This window comes from Citrus clementina, unplaced genomic scaffold, assembly GCF_000493195.1.
Source record: "Citrus clementina cultivar Clemenules unplaced genomic scaffold, Citrus_clementina_v1.0 scaffold_5, whole genome shotgun sequence".
Taxonomy (NCBI): Eukaryota; Viridiplantae; Streptophyta; class Magnoliopsida; order Sapindales; family Rutaceae; genus Citrus; species Citrus x clementina.
The window spans coordinates 5,340,171-5,349,284 of NW_006262201.1; the positions used below are offsets into that span (position 1 = coordinate 5,340,171).

At 34.9% G+C, this 9,114-nt stretch overlaps 1 pseudogene; it reads left to right on the plus strand.

The window, feature by feature from the left end:
• The first annotated feature begins 9,024 nt into the window (after positions 1–9,024).
• LOC112097817 overlaps positions 9,025–9,114 on the plus strand; it is a 24,288-nt pseudogene continuing 24,198 nt past the window's right edge.

Here is a 9,114-nt window from a genome sequence, read left to right on the forward strand (position 1 = left end):
ACTTAGCTAGAAGTATTTTTTGCTTGGAAATATCTTTGTACCTGTTGAGTGTTAGAAAATGCATATTTATAAAGGAGAAAACCGTCATTTTACATTTCAAGTCTTACTAACACCTTTACTTTTATGAATTTAACCTTCTTTTGATTTAATTCCGTTTGTTTTATTTTAATTAAGTATTTTATGTATTTTAGGGGCATCATAGTCATTTCACAATAAACGAGAGATCAGATGGCAAAACGGACATCACTTTTGAACTCAGGATGGTCGAAAACCTTAGGAGGAGCATAAAAGAAAAAATGGCACTGTTCACATGTACGGTACTATTCACGTGTACAGTACTGTATACGTTACTGTTCACGACACTGTTCACATAGACGGACGATGATGTGGCATTGACCGATGATGTGGCATTGACTGATGAGGTGTCACGATCCTGTTGGGATAAAATTCTTATGTACTGTTGATGGTGACGTGGCAGCATATCAGTGGACGAAAAATCTCGCGTACGGTACATGCATCACACAGGATTATTTTCAACCAAACCGTGTTACTGTTCATCCGGGTCAAACCGTGTTACTGTTCATACGCGTGGTCAAACCGCGTACTGTTGACTGATGACGTGGCGAAATCCTGAGCGTCCAAACTGTTTTTAATCCGATGGCCATGATTTACTCCATGTATCTATAAAAAAGGGGCCTCCCCCCCTAATTTGATATCTCTGAATCCATTTTTGGGATCCATTTTCTGTAATTCTCTCTCCATCTTGTATTTTCTTTGTATTTTAATAAATTTCCATTTTGCCCCTAGTTCAATTATGAGTAGCTAATTTTCTTTTAAGCTTGGGTTGAAGGTGAAGTCTCAACATGTGTCATGGGCTTAATTTGGTAAATTTATTTTCTCTTCCCCTCTAATTTTTGTGGATATTTTGACTTCTCGTCGACAAATAATACTAATCTTGTCTAGTACCGCCTTGGTTTCATCGGCCCCCTAGTACAAGGTTATTATTATTTGGCACGATAAACCCTTAGCACCATATTGATTAGAGCGTGGTTCATGAGGTGTGGATTCCCCCCTCATGATTTAATTGGCATTAATAAGGATTATTTAGCCCATGATGCATGTTGATACGGATCCAGATACCCAAGTACGTCATTTCAATAGAATTCTCTTCAATTTATTCTCGCCATTTCAATTCCAATTTGAGAATTTATTCTCACCATTTTAATTTAAGTTTTAGCATATTCCAAATCATTTCCACCATAAATCCAATCACCCATTTACAAAATTAATTCTACACAATTAAAATCCACCTCCTCGTGGGATCGACACTCGTCACCATTAATCTATACTACAATAGATTCGTGCGCTTGCGAGTACATTAAAATTTGCACAACAAATTTTTGGCGCCGTTGCCGGGGAGGTAAGTAATTTTAATTCATAGAATTATTTTTTGTGAATAATTTCTTTTATTTGTTTTCTTGTATTTCTTTTATTATAAAAAAAAAGAAAAAAAGAGTGAATCTATATTTAAAGGTTAGTATTTCTTTTATTTTTCTCTTCTTTAAAATTCTGTAATTTAATTTTTAATTTATTTTTCTTTGTAATTTTTTTATGTTATTAATTTATTTTTAGTTAATTTATTTCACGTATTTGTTTTTGTGTATTTTTATAGAAAGGTTGTAATAGCACAATAAGGTTAGTATCGTAATTTCTCCCTCTTCTTTATTTTTATTTGTTTTGTTCTCATCTTTATTTTTATTTTATTTATTTTGCATGCATGGTCGTAGGTCATTATTACCTAATCTTGAACATATAGACCTTGAATTAGAAAAAAACACTTCGCACACACAGGCACATTAAAAATAAATTTGGAATGGATTTACAAGCACCACAGTAGAGGCCATTTAAGGATTATTTCAGTCCTTTAGCTAATTTGAGCACATCATGTATAAGATACCCAAATGTAGCTGCTAGGAGTTTGAACTAAAACCTAGTGTGCTAAATTGTCTCCTCACATTTTATGGCCTAGAAAATGAGGACCCATATAATCATCTGAATGATTTTCATGCCATTTGTCAAACTTTTAAATATGAAAATTTTTCAGACGATGATGTTAAACTCAGATTATTCCCATTTTCTTTAAAGGATAGAGCTCGTTCATGGTTAAATACTTTACCTGCTAATAGCATTTCATCATGGGAACAAATGGTAACTAAATTTTTGAATAAATATTTCCCAGTGCATAAAACCAATGCTATTCGTAGGGAAATCTCGGAGTTTACCCTGAGAGAAGACGAGCAGTTTTTCGAAACATGGGAGCGATTCAATGGGCTACTCTTAAAGTGTCCACATCATGGGTACGAGAAATGACACCAATGCCAATACTTTTTGGAGGGATTATTGCCGAATGTGCAAGAATGGCTAATGGCAACAAGTGGAGGAGAGCTAATGTCAAAAAGTGCATCAGAGATTTGGGAATTCTTCCAGCGACAAGCGGATAATTCCCAACAACGGAGTCGATCACTCAGGAATACTAGAAGAATTAAGGGAGTAAATGAGGTTCACATTGGCGAGTCAACTTCGGGAATCAAAGAAGTCAAGGAGATGGTTGAAGGTCTTGCTCAACAAATAGCATCGTTATCGACTACTAACTCAACAGAACCACATGACAATGGCTCATACTCAGATCAAGGCAATGCCATAGGTATAATGAGAAAGCCATCAAATTACAACCCATACTCCAACACATATAACCCTGGATGGAGAGACCACCCCAATTTTTCATGGTCTCAAGGACTCCAACAGAATGGACTAGCAGCTTCAGCTCCACCAATGCAACCAATTCCTCAAATTCCTCAAGCCTCTCAGCCCCCATTTAGACCATACAATCAGAACCAGAACTACTCTCAACCCAGACCATGGGAGGATTCATTCCAGAATCTCAAGAATCTTACTCACTCCACGATTGAGCAACAGAATCGCACCATTGATGGACTACGAAATGAGTTGAGAGCAGGCTTCAACTCACAAGCTCAATCAGTTTCAAGCCTCGAGAAGATGGTGGGACAACTTGCTTCTTCAGTTCAGACCTTGGCAATGATCGTTGAGAAAGGCAAATTTCCAAGTCAACCAGTGCCTAATCCTAAAGGAGTACATGAAGCAAGTACCAGTTCACCACAGCAGCATGGAGAAGTCAAAGTAGTCATGACCTTGCGAAAAGGAAAAGAAGTCGACAACAAAGTGGAGATGCCGGCGACAAAAGAAAATCAAATTGTACCTGTGAATGTTGAGGACTCATCACCGGAGGAGAAAGAAGAAAGCAACCCACGAGAATATGTTCCTAAAGCTCCATTTCCTCAGAGGTTAGCTAAAGGAAAAAAGGAAAAATCCACAGGTGAGATTCTTGAAATCTTCAAACAGGTAAGTATTAACATCCCTTTGCTTGATGCTATTAAACAAGTTCCATCTTATGCCAAATTTCTTAAAGACATTTGTACTAAAAAAAGAAATATCATGTTCAAAAGAAGGCATTTTTAACAGAAAACGTTAGTTCTATACTCCAACATAAAATTCCTTTAAAATGCAAAGACCCAGGCTCCCTCACTATCTCATGTAGTATAGGGAACCATACAATTGAGAATGCTTTGTGGGATTTAGGAGCTAATGTAAATTTGTTGCCTTATTCAGTATTTGTGAAACTTGAATTGGGAGAATTACACCCAACTCCAGTGGTGTTACAGCTTACAGATCGGTCCACGAAAATACCTCGTGGTATTGTGGAGGACGTGCTTATCCAGGTAGACAAGTTTTATTTTCCTGTTGATTTCATTGTAATTGACACTCAACCAATATAGGATTCGAGGAAGCACATTCCCATTATTCTAGGCTGACCTTTCTTGGCAACTGCGGATGCTCACATTCAATGCAGGACCGGAAATATGCAGTTGTCCTTCGGCAACATGACTATGGAGCTGAACATCTTCAACATTGCAAAACAACCTCACAATGCAGATGATGGAATTGTTGATGTGGATTTAATAGAAACAATAGTTGATAACACTTTTCTTTCAAACCTTAGTGATGATCCTTTATAAACATGTTTAACTCACTTTGGTTTGGATTTTGATATTGACAGATCGGTTGATGAGGTCAACGCCCTGCTTGACTCAGCACCATCCATGGATACTAATAAATGGAAGTCAAGAGTTGAACAACTAGCACCATAAGAGAAGAAACTCATCCCATCATCAGAATCACCACCGAAACTCGAGCTCAAACCATTACCCAACACATTGGAATATGCATTTTTGGGAGAAGAAAGTACTCTACCGGTAATCATCTCAGCATCCCTCAATGACGAACAAAAAGGTAAGTTGTTGGATGTTTTGAAAGAGCACAAAGGGGCATTATGATGGACCATAGCAGACATTAAAGGTATAAACCCAGTAGACTGCATGCATTACATTCACCTTGATGAAAATACTAAAACTACTAGGGAGATGCAACGTCGGTTAAATCCTAACATGAAAGAAGTTGTTAGAACAGAAGTCCTTAAGCTATTAGACGCATGTATCATTTACCCCATTTCTGATAGTTCATGGGTCAGTCCTGTGCAAGTTGTCCCCAAAAAATCAGGAGTCACAGTAGTTACCAATGTTGATAATGAATTGATACCCACTAGAGTAACTACAGGATGGCGTGTATGCATTGATTATAGAAAGTTGAATTCTGTCACACGTAAAGACCATTTTCCTTTACCATTTATTGATCAAATGCTTGATAGATTAGCAGGCCATGAATTTTATTGCTTTCTAGATGGCTACTAAGAGGATATAATCAGATTCCCATAGCACCAAAAGATCAGGAGAAAACTACTTTCACTTGCCCTTTTGGCATATTTGCATATAGGAGAATGCCATTTGGATTATGTAATGCATCTGCTACATTTCAACGATGCATGTTGAGCATTTTTTCTGATATGGTTGAACGATTCCTTGAAGTCTTTATGGATGACTTTTCTGTCTTTGGTGATTCGTTTGATCAATGTTTACATCATCTAACACTAGTTCTGCAGAGATGTATCGAGAAGAACTTGGTCTTAAATTGGGAGAAATACCATTTTATGGTAAAACAAGATATTGTTCTCGGTTACATCATTTCGAGCAAAGGTATTGAGGTTGACAAAGCCAAGGTGGATCTCATTTCTAATCTTCCTCCACCCAAAACAGTCAGAGAAGTAAGATCTTTCCTTGGGCATGCTGGTTTCTATAGACGTTTCATTAAAGATTTTAGCAAAGTTTCTAGACCCTTATGCAATCTACTTGCTAAGGATGTACCTTTTATCTTTACTGATTCATGTCTTATGGCGTTTGAAAAACTAAAGCAGTTGTTGACATCATCACCCATCATTCAGGCCCCGAACTGGAGCTTACCATTTGAACTCATGTGTGATGCAGCTGATTATGCAGTAGGAGCAGTATTAGGACAAAGGGTTGATCGAATTCCTCATGTCATTTACTATGCTAGTATGACATTGAATGATGCACAGTTGAACTATTCAACTACTGAAAAAGAAATGCTAGCAGTAGTGTTTGCATTGGAAAAATTTCCTTCGTATCTCATTGGTTGTAAAATAATTATATTCACAGATCATGCTGTTCTTAAATATCTTCTCACAAAGAAAGATGCAAAAGCTAGACTAATTCGTTGGGTGTTACTTTTACAGGAATTTGACTTGGAATTCAAAGATAAGAAAGGGATAGAAAATGTTGTGGCGGACCACCTCTCTCGTCTCCATTTTGACACAATTACAGAGCCATTAATATTGAATGAGTCATTTCCAGATGAACAATTAATGAGTGTGGAAGTATTGCCTTGGTATGCTGATATAGTTAATTATCTTGTTACAGGCAAACTTCCAGAGCATTGGACCAAGCAAGACAAGGCTAAATTCTTTGCAGAGATAAAAAATTTCTTTTGGGATGACCCGTATTTGTTCAAGTATTGTGCTGATCAAATTGTTAGACGATGTGTCCCAGAAAATGAAATTCAGAATATTCTTTCATTCTGCCATGAACAAGCTTGTGGAGGCCATTTCAGTGCTAAGAAAACAGCAACTAAAGTTTTACAATGTGGTTTTTATTGGCCAACTATATTTCGAGATGCTTACACTTTTTGTTCTTCATGTGATAGGTGTCAACGAATGGGGAGCATTACACGAAGGAACATGATGCCATTAAATCCAATTTTAGTGGTTGAGATTTTTTATGTATGGGATATCGACTTCATGGGACCCTTTCCCCCTTCTTTTGGCCATCAATACATATTGGTTGCTGTTGACTATGTATCGAAATGGGTAGAAGCAATTCCATGCAGAACCAATGATCACAAGGTGGTGATAGGATTTTTGAAAAGCAATATTGTCTCACGCTTTGGATTTCCTCGAGCAATAATCAGTGATGGTGGTGCCCACTTTTGTAACAAAGCATTCAAAGCTCTTTTGACAAAGTATTCAATCACTCACAAAGTGGCGACCCCATATCATCCACAAACCAGTGGCCAAGTTGAGATATCCAATCGAGAAATAAAGCACATATTAGAAAAAACGGTGAGGCCAGACAGGAAAGATTGGTCATTAAGACTTGATGATGCATTATGGGCATACAGAACGACTTTTAAGACTCCGATTGGGATGTCACCTGATTAGTATTAAAAATTGTTTAATTATCAAGCGATAATATGTTATTTTATGCTTATGTTATAATTTATATTTGTGTTTATGTAATATATTATGAATTATGAATTATGTTTTAAATATATTTAATTTTGTGTATTTTTATGTGTTTATTAGGAAAATTATTAATTTCACGTACTTCGAGGCTCCAAACAGATAAACGGAAGTCAAATTTGGATTCCGGAGGTCCGAAAACCTTAAGATCAGTCAAGATCGGCTTAAAATTGGGCTTGTGTAAAAAAAGTTGACTTTTCCTGTTGACCGAGAACTGATTGGATGATGAAATGAGCTTACAATAGATATGAGTGCATGAGATAACTGGCAATCTTGACTAAATCTCAACCGTTCATGATTCAATGGCCATGATTGTGCCACGTGGCAATGGTTGGTGAAGCAAGTTAGAGGATCTGAATCTTTGTATTCGGGGCGACCCGATCCACCTATTAATCCGCCAAATCTCAACCGTTCTTTGGGCAAATCGGACGAGTCAAATGATGCCATGTGTGATGTTGACTTTTGAAGTTTGACCAGCCATTGGATCTTGATCTAAGGGTTGTGAGGAGCACATGCATAAAGCCTATGATGGACCGCAAAGCACTGGATTATGAATTTATTTTTCTATAAATAGGACCTCATTTTTATGTTTTAATGATCTCTCTACAACTCTCTTCTTCTCAAATTCTCTCAATCTCCTTGTAATCTTGATTTCCAGGTGTGTTTTTAATATTTTGTATAATTATTTTCATTAATAAAATTAGTTTTATTTCCAATTTTAGTTGTTTTTATTTCTTTTAATTATAAGTAATTCAATTTTACTACTTCTTTTTATTTTAATTATGCTTAACTAAATAATATTAGTTAGGGGAAGGTGAAACTCTTAAGAAATAAATATGATTTAATCAAATTCTATGTTTAATTTTATAAATTAAATTATTTTTTATTTAATTTTATACATGTTTTATATTTTGAAAATTTGATTTATTGTAGACAAACAAATGAATTTGGCACAATAAATTCTTAAGATCTTAATATAAGGCATGGAGAAATGGTATTTTGACTTATTGTAGACAAATTAAATTTTGGCACAATAAATACTTAATCCATCATAAAATTAAAGGGAAAATAATAATAATTTGTATAATTAATCTTTTGGGTAATAAATCTAAAACAAATTGGCAAAAAGAATTTATTAAGTTTTATTTATTTCTAAGAGTGGATCCATAACCCTAACTAGTTCAATTCCATAGTTTCATTTAAATTAAGTTGTTTATATTCAAGTTTTAATTTCAATTTTTAGATAAAATAAAATATACTAATTAAATCTTTTTTCTGTGGATCGACCTCGGACTCACCGAGTTATAATACAACAAGACACTCTTATACTTGGGAGTTAAAAATTACTTTTAAGTTGTGTCAAGTTTTTGGCGCCGTTGCCGGGGAAAAGTTTTTTATTTGGTTTGTTTTTCCGTTTTTTATTTTTCTCTTATATGTAAAATTTCGTTTGCCCCCTTTTCCTTTTCTTAAATTCTCTTTTGTCCCCATATCTTTCATAATTCTCGTTTCACCCCAACAATTTCCGTTTCTAGCCCAATCTTCTGGTAATTACGTTCGGACCCCAACATCTTTCAACTGTTTCACTTTCATCCCAAATTGCTAATTCTAAACTTTTAAAAATTACAGTTTGACCATAAAATTAAAAATAATTTGCAATAAAATCCCTAGACGAAATTCCTCAACATAATCAAGACTTGGACATATTTGGACATACTTTGGACATATTTGGACTTATTTTGAACCAAACTAACTTTAACTACTAACTTTAATTACTAACTCTTAACTTACTAACTGCTAACTCCTAACTTTTATTTAATTTCAGTTATTTAATTTTCTGCATTTATTTTATTTCGTATTTATTTATTTGTTTTTGCTTTATTGGTGGGTTTAACGACCAAACTAACTACTAACTCTTAACTTTTATTTTCAGTTATTTAATTTTTAGTATTTATTTAATTTTGCATTTTTTATTTTTTTAATTGGTGGGTTCAACCACCATTTTTTTATTTTGCATTTATTTATTTATTTATTTTTTACTTTGTTGGTGGGTTCAACCACCATTTTTGTTATTTAATTTTCTTTTGTATACTTATATTATTTGCTTATTTATTTATTTTATTTTATTTTGTTATCAATTTGTGTAAATATTATCTTTATAACATAACCCTTGCATGAGAGATTGGTCTCGATCTTCAAGTGACAGGTTAATTCATTGATCTCAATCTCCACCACCAATCATGGATGAGAATGAAGGCGAAAATGTTTTGGGCGAACTTAATCCTCAAATTGATCAGGGAGACAACCAATCTCAACATGGGCATGATCAG